The sequence below is a fragment of the Sciurus carolinensis genome, chromosome 11, assembly GCF_902686445.1.
Source record: "Sciurus carolinensis chromosome 11, mSciCar1.2, whole genome shotgun sequence".
Classification (NCBI taxonomy): Eukaryota; Metazoa; Chordata; class Mammalia; order Rodentia; family Sciuridae; genus Sciurus; species Sciurus carolinensis.
The window spans coordinates 32,607,830-32,621,270 of record NC_062223.1 but is presented as its reverse complement, the minus strand read 5'-3'; the positions used below and the strand labels follow the sequence as shown (position 1 = coordinate 32,621,270).

Genomic DNA, 13,441 nt, shown 5'->3' with positions numbered 1-13,441 from the left:
ACTCCAGGACTAAGATTGTGGCACATTCCTGCAATCCCAGCAGCTTGGGAGGTTGACGCAGGAAGATTATGAGTTCAAAACCAGCCTCAGCAACTTCGTGAGGCCCTACGCAACTCCGTAAGACCCTTCTCCAAATAAAATATAAAATAGGGCTGGGATGTGGCTCAGTGGTTAAGCACCCCTGGATTCAAATCCCCGGTACAAAAAAAAAAAAAAGATTAAAAAGAGCCAGAACTAGAGGTCTTGACAGTAGATGGAAAGGGGTGGGGTAGGAGGAACTGAAGGAGTCTTTGGGAGGAAAGGTAAGAAATTATGATGGATTTGGCTTTAGACTTGAGAAATCTGAAGTGATTGAAAATATGGTACCAGGAATGAAAAGAGGGGTCTGAATTTCATAAACATAAAAATAGAAAATCAAATTTTTTCATTGAATAGCAGGGTCTGATGCCTTGAGAGCAAATAAAATTGCCAAGAAAGAGAAGCATTAGTAAGATTAATCTGAACTATATATTATGCTTACTATATGGATCATACAATCTAGTCCCTACTGAAATATCTCTAGAAATTTCAAATTGTTCAGAGCTCTTAGGAGGCAAAGGCAAAGAGACCAGCTAAAATAAATCTGTCCTACAGAAACATCATCACCTTACCCCATTGCTATATCTAATGTCTCAAAGAGCTCAAATACCATGTAGCTCACACTGTTGGGGAAAAACATTTAGATGCAATTGTCTGTTTTTAGACCAGGGTTAAAGAAATGCTTAAGGTTACACATAAAGGTAGAACTTAGAATTCCAAACTGTTCAATTTTTCCATTTAGTGTTCAAATAACTTTACTATGTACCATGTTCTACTGTAAAATATAGGCCTCAGTAATCTACCATTTTCTTATTCTTCAACCAGCTAACGTAAGGTACAGAGAGATTACATCATGAGTAATGTTAGAGCTGGGCCTAGAACTTGTCTCCTACTTCACAGTCCACCATTTTCCCCTAAACACCCAAGGGCTCAAGTGTGGTGTTCTTTTATTTTAAATTCCTGTATTTTGAGAGTCTATAAGAATAATTATAGAGCTACTAACTAGATTGTTTTTGACTTCTGCTTGAAAAGAAGCATTGGCAGTGCAACTGCAAATTATTAATGGCAAATTCCCAAAATCATGACCCTCAAAAACTCTTCACTATTATAATACAAGAGATCAGGACTTGATTACCTTTCCTGGACTATCACTTCTGGCTAATGAGATGCTACTGCAGAAGCATAGAATAAGTCTGAGGGAAGTTTAAGGAAATTTTCTGCCTACTCAAAAAGCAATCTGCAACCCCTAAGTCAGGTATGGTGGTACACCTGTAGTCTCAGTTACTTGGAGGTTGACACAGGACTGCTTGAGCCCAGGACTTTGGGGCCAACCTGGGCAACATACTAGTATCTATCTCAAAACACACACACACACACACACACACACACACACACAAAATAAAAAATAACAACAACAAAAAAACCCTCCAAAACCTTTGAATGACCACTAAGGTGTGGTGATAGGTTCATTCAAAAATTAGACAATAATTATGAAACAAAGATAAAGAAGAATGCATGCAGAAATCTTTACTCAAACCATGTCTAGGAAGGACAACTGACCAAAGAAGCATAGAATTATGTAACTGTCATAGAAAATTTAAGATTGTTTATTACTTGGCAAAGGCCAAAGAAAATCTCATTTCTAGCAGGTAACAAAAATGACAAGGCTTTCCCTCTAATTTAAAAACTTTACTGCCTCCAGGTATTACCCATTAACCAGGACAAATGTTATCCTCTTGCTGCATATTCTGCATTAACGGGAGACCAGAAGTCTCTAGCAGGGAATCTAAGCAAACTCTGCCGTGTTTCATTTCTTATTCTGGGATCATGGTTTCCTGCAAATTCCCTCAGAGACGAGACAGGTAAAGAGCTGTCTTTCACAGTGCTATTCTATCAGCAGGAAAGGTTAACTGGATTCTAATAGATGATCACTGTCAATGTTTCCAAAAGGGGGACTGGATACAAACACAAGTCTCTGGGGAGATGGAAAGCTAAACCCAGTTGTGAATTAGGTCAACTTTGAGAGTTACTGCTCTACTGTACCAAGGCGACTGAAAACCTAATGCTTACTCATCCTGAAGTTACCCAGGTGTCCAAATCCCAGGTTTAAGACCCAAGGCCCAGAGCACTGGAGTCAGCTCCACCCATCCAGTTTTTACACTGGTAAAAGCAAACCTCTCCTCACCATAAATAGGAACCAGGCCGGGGCAAAGCCAGGTCGTGGGCGCCGCTCACCCACAAACACCCTAGGGACGCTGTCAACACCCAGAAGTAGAGCAGATGCCCAGGCTTTAGCTCACTGCAGCCGGCATTGTTTATGCTCTTTCACCGCCTTAGCCTATGATAGGCCAGGAAAGTCCCCAGTACTGTCCACCAGGACTTCCGGCACGGACACGGGGGGCGGGCGGAGGGGTGTTTGCCCCTCAACGGCAATCTGACACTTACGCTCCCAGGCAGGGAGAGGTCGGGGGGGCCCTAAGGTCGGAGCAGGATCAGCAGGAATACCCGGCAGGCGGGCTGCAGAGGCATTGGTGCGGCGGACCACTGGGAAACGCCTCCTCTGGAGGCGGGGCCCGGAGCACCGCTGTCAGTGCCCGCCCCACCCTCAGTGCCTCTCCGCGAGCCATCTAGAGGTTTAAAGGGGCCGTAGCATACCCTTGCCCAAATGTTTTGCAGCCCTCAGGATACTGCCTCCAGTACAAAGGCTTTCCAAGCAAGAGGCAAATGCAGGATCAACTAGGAAGACTCCTGCATTGAGTCCACTTCTGGTCATGGTCTGGTAATGGTCCAGAGACAAAGGAAATGACCATTTCCCAGTATCACAATCCTAATCGCTCCTCCAGGGGTAAAAAAAATTACTGCAGGTAACAGCCAAACTACCAAGGCAAATACACAGAGACCATTTTATAAACTGTTCTTTCTTTTAACTTTATCCTTAAAGTTGAACAAGTCTTCAAATGGCAATTCAAATGCCCAGAAAGTAATGCCAGCACCCTGCAATGCCTCACTTTACCCTTTCACAGACTGTTCTATACAACAGGAATTGTAGGCAATGATATCACACAGGCAGAAAGGTAATAGGAAGAAAAATACTCCCCCACCTTTTTTTTTGGTACCAGGAATCGAACTTAAGGATGCTTAACCACTGAGCCACATCCCCAGTCCTTTTTAAAATTTTATTTTGAGACAGGGCCTCACTAAATTGCTGAGGCTGGCATCGAACTCCTCCTGCCTCAGCCTCCCAAGTCTCTGGGATTACAGTTGTACACCTCCATGCCTGGCTACCTTCCCACTTCTTGTGAGTAAAACGTGACATTTTTTAAATGGCCAAGAATTCACTACAGCTCTATGTAAGTAAAGAAACAGTGCGTGAAAACATAATTGTGATGTGCATTCATCTAATTTGATGTGAAAAGTTACTGAGAAAATTGAAGGACAAAATGCATTAGTATCTCAGGAAGTTAAGTCTTGGTCTTTTGAGATCTCCAAAGGTTATTAACAACGTTCAATTTTCTTTTCATAGGAAAAATTTCTGCATTTTGTCTCTTCATCATACCAAGAGTTAAGCGATTTAAGTACTTTTTAAAAAAAAGTTTTCTAGTTATAGATGGACATGATACCTTTATTTATTTATGTTTATGTGGTGCTGAGGATCAAACCCAGTGCCTCACACCTGCCAGGCAAGCACTCTACCCCTGAGCTACAACCCCAGCCCAAGATTTATGTATTTTTAAGCCTATATTCCCGCATGGTCTTCAGATGAATAAACATAACTTACTAACGCCTTAGGCCATTAGCAAACTAGTATGGGAATCTTTCAGTGAGGCTAAAGACCATTTAACCTGATATCTATGGTATGAACAGGGGTTCAAGTAGAAATTTAGATTCCAAAGGACAGACATGAAAACCAGGGAGCGGGTTCACTGAGGTTACTCTTATTTTGAAGGTCTCAGAGAATTCTAGTTTAAAGTTGTAGGGAAAAGAAACTGATTAGGATTAGAATAGTCTGATTTCGAACTGCCAAGACAATCTATTCAATGCATTTACTGTGAATGATACTTCTGAATTAGGTAATTAACACCTCTCATTACATCCCCATCAAGCTTATCACTGTTCTGAGGATAATGGTTTGCAGATCAGCCTCCCCCATCAGATTTTGAGCACCTCTAGGGCAAGGGCTGGAAGGTATCTTAATTATCATTTTCTCCCAGTGTGATACAGAATAAGTACTCAATAAATATTTATTACAAAAGATATGACCAACACTATTATCTAGCATTTTATAAGAGTGCAGATGAACCTCAATAAGCATAAATGCACGCATGCGCGCGCATGCGCGCGCGCACACACACACACACACACACACACATGGATCATACCCAATGCTACACTTTCTAGTGAATTAAAAATTAGAGGGGAAAAAAAATATTGATTGTACAGCTCATTCTCAGGCATCAGAGCTCAAAATTATTACTACAGGGATTTCTATCTTTGGTCCATTTTATATAAATATTTCTGAATAATTCTTGGATTTTCTTCTTCTATTTTTGCAGTGCTTGGTATTAAACCCAGAGCCTCATGCTTATACATGCTATGCAAGGCTCTACCACTGAGCTACGTCCCCAGCTCTATTTTGGTTCTTGCTTCCTTTTCTTTAATACAGAGACTAAATTAAATGTATAAGACCTTCATAATTCAACAAATTACTGGGCAGTAATTGTCTCCTTAACATAGGGAATGATTTGGTAAATATTTCACATGTATATAATAAAAACTGGAAAACATGGGGAAACAATTTATGTATTAGAAGATGGCATTTCTTATGCTTTGGAAAAATTTCTATACCATAATTTTTTTCTGCTTATAATAAGTTATAACAGAAGAAGCCGGGCCTGGTGGTGCACCCCTGTAATCCTAGCAGCTTGGGAGGCTAAGGCAGGAAGACGGTGAGTCCAAAGCTAGTGTCAGCAACTTGGCAAGGCCCTAAGAAACTCAGCAAGACCCTGTTTATAAATAAAATATAAAAAAAGGGCTGGGGATGTGTCTCAGTGGTCAAGTGCCCCTGGGTTCAATCCCCAGTTTAAAAAAAAAAATTATAAAGAAGAAAAAATACATAACATACATAACCAGCAAGGAAAAAGGAAGTTTAAAGCATCAACTGAACTCTATTCCATATAATATTCAACAAAGGAAAAGCAGTCAAGTGTAGAGATTAAGGTGATGGATTCTACAGCCAAAATGAGTTCAAGCCCTGGCTGTACTATTTATTAACTGTGTAGCTCTGGGCAAATTCCAACCTTGCCATGCTTCTTTTGTCTATTTGTAAAATGAGAAAAATAATAGTGTAACACAGACTTAGAGGCTGCTTTTGCTAAAAAGTAATGACTTCACTTGGGTTTGCAGATATCCAACAGATAACTAAAAGCAGTATAAAAACATTTCTGCCTTCATTTTACATCTGTCTCCTTTGCTACCTAAAATTTTGGGTCAGATACCTGCTCAACTCTACATGTAGACATGTTAATCATTTAAGGAGTGTTCACGTAAAACTGATGATCCTCCCCTTTCAAGGATGAAGACACCAAGTTAAGAGTAACTAGAATGTTTTCAAGATTTGAAGGGATATTATAATTAATAGATTGTCAATCAACATCTTCTACAATGTCCTGTTCCAGAACATTGGGGCAGAGTCTAAAAGTCTCCAGTCATTTCCCTAAACCTTAAGGAAGATTCAGTCATTGTCCTAACTCCATCTTGCCTTTCTGAATTATTCTTTCTCTGAGTCATTCTCTCCTGCAATTATTTTGGATTTTAGGATCACAGGTCTGATACATTAAACATCCTGTGACAAGAGCTGAAAATACTGCCAGGAGCAGTAACTTTCTTATCCTTAACAAGACTGTACATGGTTGATATGGAGATAATGATCAACCAGACCACAATTTGATCAAGATTATTTATTTGACTATGAATACCCCCACCACCTTGTTCCTTCCCTACATAATCCTGAAGCTTGTCAATACCCCAAAGAGGGCTGAAGATGCTGATCCTCCTGTTTCTTCCCAATGTGGTCACACATAATAAAATTCCTTTCCTGTATTCTCCACCACTTGCCTCCTGTTTGGTTAATTGGGGAAAATGGCTGAGACTAGGGCCCCCTGACTTAGGACTCTGGTTACAATAGTATCTCAGTGTTCAACAAATATTGTCTAGTTTATCTACCATATTTTTTTAAAGCTAAAAAGCAAATATATAGCCCACTCAGACTGAATGCTCCAACCTCCCAGTGTTCCCAGCTGTTAGAGCAGCATAAATCAAGGATTAAAGAAGAGAGGGGAGATTTCCTGAGATAAGAGCTTTTATTTTACGTTGGGTTTACTAAGATATAACTCTTATACAGTAAAATCTACTCTTCAGCATACAGTTCTGAGCTCTGACAAACACAGAATCACATATTCACCATGATCAAGACTATTCCGTAAGTCCAAAAAATTCTCTTGTGCCCTTCATACTCAACTCCTCTTCTTATTCCTAGGACCACTGATTAGTATTCTTTTATTACAGTATTTTTTTTGTCTTTTCTACAATATTACAGAAGTGGCATCAGAGAGTATGTTGATTTTTGAGTCTGACTTCTTCCATTTAGTATAATATACCTGAAATCAAGAGGTAAGGTATGGCTCGGTTGTACAGTGCTTATCTAGCATGCATGAGACCCAACACCGCTACCAACAAACCAAAAAACCCCCAAAACACTGATGGATTCCATATAGGTGCACATAACAGCTGTTTTTTTTTTTCCTTTTTATTGCTGAATAGTATTCCACTATGTGATATAAATATATTTTGTTCCTTTACCAGTTCAATCTATGTGGGTTGTTCACATCTTTTAGCAATTAAGAAAAAACTGCTATCATCCTTCTCATATAGGTTTTTATATGACTGTAAGTTTGTATCTCTCTTGGACAAATAATGCAAGAGTAGGAATGCTGAGTGCTACGGCAATTGTTTATTTACTTCTACAGGTAAATACCTACCTGTTTTCCAAAGTAACTACATCATTTTGTATTTCTACCCTCTTCAATTATGAAAGTTCCAGCACGATTGGATTACTAAAACTAAGTTCCAGTATAAATCTATATTTTACATAAGACTTAAAGCCAGTTCTTTAAGCAATTTAATGTTAATGGTTTGTAATATGCTCTTCTATTTACAAACAAGTCATTGATTATTTGTTATGAATCTTAGATCTTACTTTACAACACTTTCAAAGGGAAATACCAAATGAAAAGGGAGGTTGAGACAAAAGAACTTCAAGTTTGAGGTTAGCCTCCACTGGTAGAGGGCTTCCTAGTGGGTTCAATTCCTAGTGTGGGCAGGGGAAATCATATCTGTGAGTAATCAAATCATTTTGTCTGGATTGACAACCTGTTTGGATCAACAAAAAGTAGTTCTAGGAGGTAGAACAAACAAATATGTGTGTTAAGCCAGGTGCAGTGGCACAAGCCTGTAATTCCAGTGGCTCACAAGGTTAAGGCAAGAGGATCAAGAGTTCAAAGCCAGCCTCAGCAAAAGCAAGGTGCCAAGCAACACAGAGAGGCCCTGCCTGTAAATAAAATACAAAAATAGGGCTGGGGATGTGGTTCAGTGGTTGAGTGCCACTGAGTTAAATCCCTGGTACTCCCCTCCCCCAGAAAAAAAAGGGTATGTTATATCCTTTAGTCAGTATGAATTTTTGATATTCAGATGAGTTTTTCCACAGACTAAGTCAAATTCTATAATACCCTTTTCATATAGTAAGTCACATTAAACAGCTTTATTTTCAAAAGTATAATTCTCTTGATTAGGAGATAAAAAGAAACTTATAAGAAAATCTAAGAAACTTATAAAAAGCTTTAAGAAAAAGGGGTTCTTGCCAGGCGCAGGGGCCTGTAATCCCAGCGGCTTGGGAGGCTGAGGCAGGAGGATTGCAAGTTCAAAGCCAGTCTCAGAAACTATGCAACTCTGTGAGACGCTATCTCTAAATAAAATACAAAAACGAGCTTAGGATGTGGTTCAGTGGTTAAGTGCCCCTGGGTTCAATCCCCAGTACCAAAAAAAAAAAAAAGGAAAAAGGGGTTCTGGAATTTTTTTATATTGTTGGTGAGCATATGAATTGACACTTCTGTTTTAGAAAACAGTTGAAATTAACAATCCATTTCCAATAGAATTGAAGACATTAAGTCTACACAAAAACTTGTACATAAATGTTCACAGCAGCATTATTCATAATACCCCCAAAGTGGAAACAACCCAAATATTCATCAACTAATGAATAAGCAAACAAAATGTGGTATCCATATAATGGAATATCATTCAATCACAATAAGGAATGGAGTAAGAAATGCTACAACATGAATGACTCTGAAAACATTATGCTAGGTGAAAAACGCCAGATACAAATGACCATATGTTGTATGATTCCACTGTTATGAAATGCCCAGCTTAGGTAAATGCTGAGAGACACAAAGTAAATTGATTGCTAGGAGCTGGGTGAGAGGAAGGAGAAGGGAAGAGTGACTGCTACTGGGTATGTAGTTTCTTTTGGGGTGATGGAAATTTTCTGTAATTAGTAGTGATAGCTGCATATTAAAAGTCATAAAAAGATAAAACATTATAGTATGTGAATTAAATCTCAATTAAAAAAACTGTTGACAGGAGACAATAAAAAAGTTGTGTTATATTCACAGGAAAGATTCTAGTCATGAAAACAGCTATTAGTATCCACATGGATGCATCTAACCATGGTGAGTGAAAAAGAGCTAGCTGCTAAAGAATATACAGTAAATTATACAAACCCAAACAATATAGTATTTAGAGTTACATGCATTTGTGGTTAAATCAAAAAGGAAAGCATACGAGGATATTCTGAAAAAGCAGCATAGAAGAGACAGAGAATATAACCAGGGACACAAATAAGGAGAGTTACACAGGATATTGGCAATAATCTAGTTCCTTAGCTGGGTGGGGAAAAAAAAAAGTTCTGCCTCCAGCTAACAGAATTTTATAATTTAAAAACTTAACTCCACAGTGTTCAAGCACAAGTGTAGGAAGGCAAACTTTTTCTTCTCTAACTTTTCTTTTTCATCTGAGAGTTGCGTTGGGCTAGGGATGGGGGAGAAAATCCTAGAATCCCTGCTCTGCCATTAGCCATAAAACTTACGAGGTCACCTAATCTTTGGGGGTTTTAATAATCTCATATATAAAACAATGAGTTTGTGTTGACAACTCTCTGACCTCTAAAATGTTATGAAACAGTACTGCACAACTATTTATATATAATTAATAGTACACCCTCAATGCTACTAAGACAACTGCAACAATGGCAAAAGTCTCATACTCTGGTCCTTGGTTAAATAAATTACCACTGAGGAATGACAGTTTGCTTTATTCTAGTATTACAGATAGAGTGACAATCCAAATAGTTTGCATAAATGTGGATTATATATCATCATTTTCCTTTTTCAGGCAATTTATCTGGTAAAATACGTCTTGACCCCAAATCAAAAAGCAAGAATTCACACAGGCTACTCAAAAAGTAAAATTTAGTTATCATTCTACTAAGTCTTGCAAAAGAATGTAGCAAGAAGTATAAAGCACTAATTCAGGAAGTCGAAAATCTGAATTGTGTTTCCTTCTTCATAATACAGAGAAGGAGAGTTTCTGGATCATCTACTCACAACTAGCACAATTTGTGGTACCAAGTCATCTGTATCAGATGGAGAGAATGCCTTCCTATGGCCTTGTACACAGGGTGCCACACTCTGCTGAATAGTCTATTATCAACCATCACTGAAAAGGGATTTAAGTGATACAATAAAAGTTCAGGACCAAATTGCTTCATTGAAGAATTCTACCAAACACTTAAAGAATTCACTTAATAATCCTGAAATTTTTTCCAAAAAAAATTGAAGAGGAAACACTTCCAAATTCATTCTACAAAGGCCAACATTATTCTGATAATAAAGACAAAGATTATATAACAAAACTACAGATCAATACCCCTGATGGATATGGATGCAAAAATCCTCAATAAAATAGTAGCAAACCAAATTCAACAGCATATTAAAATGATGCTGGGTGCAGCGGTGCATACCTGTAATCTCAGGGGAGGCTGATGCAGGAGGATTGCAAATTCAGGACCAGCCTCAGCAACTTAGCAAGGCCCCAAGCAACTCAGTGAGACTGTCTCAAAACAAAAAATAAAAAGGGCTAGGGTTGTAGCCCAGCGGTAAACTGCCCCGGGCTCAAACCTGAGTACCAAAAATAAATAAATAAATAAATAAATAAATAAATAAATAAATAAAATTAAAAATAATACATCATGATCAAAAAGGATTTACTCCTTTGGTTATGAGAATGGTTCAACCTATGAAAAAAATCAATATACCACATTAACATAATGAAAGGCAAAAATTATATGACAGTCTCAACTGATGCATAAAAACATTTAACAAGTTTTAATACCCTTTCCTATTAAAAACACTGAACAAACTAAGAATAGAAGACAACTCCCTTAACATAATAAATGTGATTTACATAAAGCCTAAAGCTAACAACATACTCAATGATGAAAGACTGAAAAGCTTTTTGTCTGAGATCAGGAACAAGCCAAGTAAATGGTTCTTTTCTTTTTTATTTTTTAAAATATTTTTAGTTGTAGACACACATAATATCTTTATTTTTTATGTGGTGCTGAGAATTGAATCCAGTGCCTCACTCGTGCTAGGCAAGCACTCTACCACTGAGCCACAACCCCAGTCCCCTAAGTAAATGGTTCTTGTCACTTATACTTTACATAGTATTGACAGTTTTAGCCAGAGCAATTAATAAGAAATAAAAGGCATTCAAATTGGAAAAGACATAAAATTATTTCTGTTTACAGATGTCATGATTCTACATGTGAAAACTCCTAAATACTGAACAAAAAAACTGTTAGAACTAATAAACGCAGCAAAGTTGCAGGGTACAAAATCAAAATTGCAATGCAAAATTAGTTGCATTTCTATAGAAATTGTGCCAGTTGTGAACAGATGAACAATTCAAAAATGAAATTAAGAAAACAATTCCATATACAATAGCATAAAAAAAACACTTAGACATAAAGTAAGTATTTTGTATCAAGGAGGTAAAAAACTTAGACTGAATATTACAAAATTACTGATGAAAGAAATTAAAGAAAATGTAAGTAGAAAGACAGCTCATGTTCAAAGTTTGCAATTCCTGGTACTTGAAAATGTTACCTTATTTTGAAAAAGGGTTTTTGTAGAGGTGATTAAATTAAGAATCTTGAGATGGGTAGGTTATCCAGGTGGGCAGAAAGGGACATGTGACACCCAGTGGAGATAGTCATGTGAAGACATATCAAAGAACAATTAGAAGAGGCTCAAGTAATGTGGCCACAAGCCAAGAAATGCCAGCAGCCACCAGCAGCTGGAAGACACAAGAGATTCTCTCAGAGTCTCTGGAAGAAGTATGGTCTTGCAGACACTTTGATGTTTAACTCTGTATATCTCAGTTTGGAGTTCTGATCTCCAAAACTGTGAGAGAATAAATTCTGTTGTGTTAAACCACCAAATATGTGGTAATTTGTTACAACAGCCTTAGGAAACCAATACAGTATTGCACATTTGACTGCACATCAAAATTTTCTGAAAGGATTCATAGAAAACTGCTAACTGTGACTACTTCTGAAAACAATACCCATTCCTGCCTTTAAAAAAGTTACAATGACCTTCAATGTCTTTAAAATAATGTTTTTAAGAGTTTTTAAAATGTTAAAATTCTAGCTTGGAACTTTAAAGCTGGATCTGCCCATATTCATCCTATAAGTTACATTTTTCCCTCTTAATGTGTTTTGGACACCCTATCTTCTTTGAAAGAAATTAGTTTTTTGTTTTCCTTTGTTTTGTTTTTTAATCCACCCTTTTCAAGATGAAACTAAATTCTGTTCATTATCATATCAGCATCTAGCATAGTGCTTTGCACTCTAGTATATAATTTTCAAAATGGTAAAATTTCATCAAATCATAAAAAAGTGTTCCTTGTTATTTATAAAGAAAACTTTTTATTTCAAATGTGTTGGAAAACATGTTTAACACAATTCCAAAGTAAATTCTTTTCCAAAGTAAAGAACTGCTTATTCATAAAATTTTCAGATAAGATTTTTTTGTTTACTCTTTGACTATAAAATCCACTAAAAGAGTGTATTTTTAGAATCTTTCACTTTGGCAAAATCAACACAGAATACTTGCCTGCAGTAAATCTAGCTGTAGAGAGTTCTAGTCAAGATTATACTCCAGTCTAAACCTTGCTGGATGGAGTGGCACACAGCTGTATTCCCAGTTACTCAGGAGGCTGAGGCAGGAGGAATGGAAGTTAGTGGCCAGCAACACAGTGAGACCCTGCCTCAAAAAATAAAAAGCACTGGGAATGTAGCTCAGTGGTACAGTGTCCCAGGGTTCCATGCCCAGTATCACAAAAACAAAAAACAAACCTGCTTTCCTACAGACTAGCTGAGTCTCAGTTTTATCACCCATCATAACATCACCATCTCCATGTGGTTCCTTATTTAACACACACTTCTTGTGCATACATTATGTGCCAGGTACTATTCTAAGCAATTCACGTGTACTCATTTAATCCTTGTAACTCTGAAGGTGATATTATCATCCACCTTTGACAGATAAGGAAACTGGCACAGAAGACAAGGAACTGGTCTAAAGTGATTCAGTTGTTGTGAAGACTAAAGGAGATTTCCCCAGTACATGTTAAGAATGCCCTCAAATATGTCTATTATTCTCCCACCCACAAAACAGGTTTGTACCTGTCAAGTCATGTGAGAGTATACTGTATTAGATACTTCTCTAGGCACTGAGTACAGGCTGTGCACAAGAGCCCAGAGGCAAGTACTATAAGAGAGTATAGCAGAGACACCTGGTCTAGACAAGGGAAGTCTCACTGAGAAAGTGATTCTTTATGCTGAGAACTAAAGGAAAATAACATGGATTGGCCAGGTAAAGATGTAATGAATGAGAATAACAAAGAATGTTTCAGGCATGTGTGAAAATGTCTAAAACAGCTAGGAAAGAGTAAAGAACAGAAATGTGACCCATGTGGTCAAATGGGCTGAGAGAGGATCAAAATGAAAAGGACCATGTCATACAAATCCAGTGACTTAACTCAAGTAGTAGCACTAACAGATGGCCTAGCAAATACAAAGCATTAAGTAATCAACAGCTATCATTATTGTGCTGTATTATAAGCATTATCCCAGAATCATTCAGATATTAGACTGACTTTAGACTTAACTAAATCCTTATTT

The 13,441-nt window shown here is 37.6% G+C and overlaps 1 protein-coding gene across 2 annotated transcripts in view; it reads right to left on the bottom strand.

The window, feature by feature from the left end:
* Ckap5 (cytoskeleton associated protein 5) overlaps nucleotides 1-13,441 on the bottom strand; it is a 100,179-nt gene that overhangs the window by 75,772 nt on the left and 10,966 nt on the right. Inside the window, exon 1 of one of the 2 annotated variants that reach the window (XM_047518677.1) lies at nucleotides 2,524-2,612. The exons of the other annotated variant lie outside the window; for it this stretch is intronic. The gene's annotated coding sequence lies outside the window, so the exon portion shown is untranslated. Of the gene's footprint in view, nucleotides 1-2,523; nucleotides 2,613-13,441 lie in introns of those variants that run through there. 2 annotated transcript variants of the gene reach the window in all.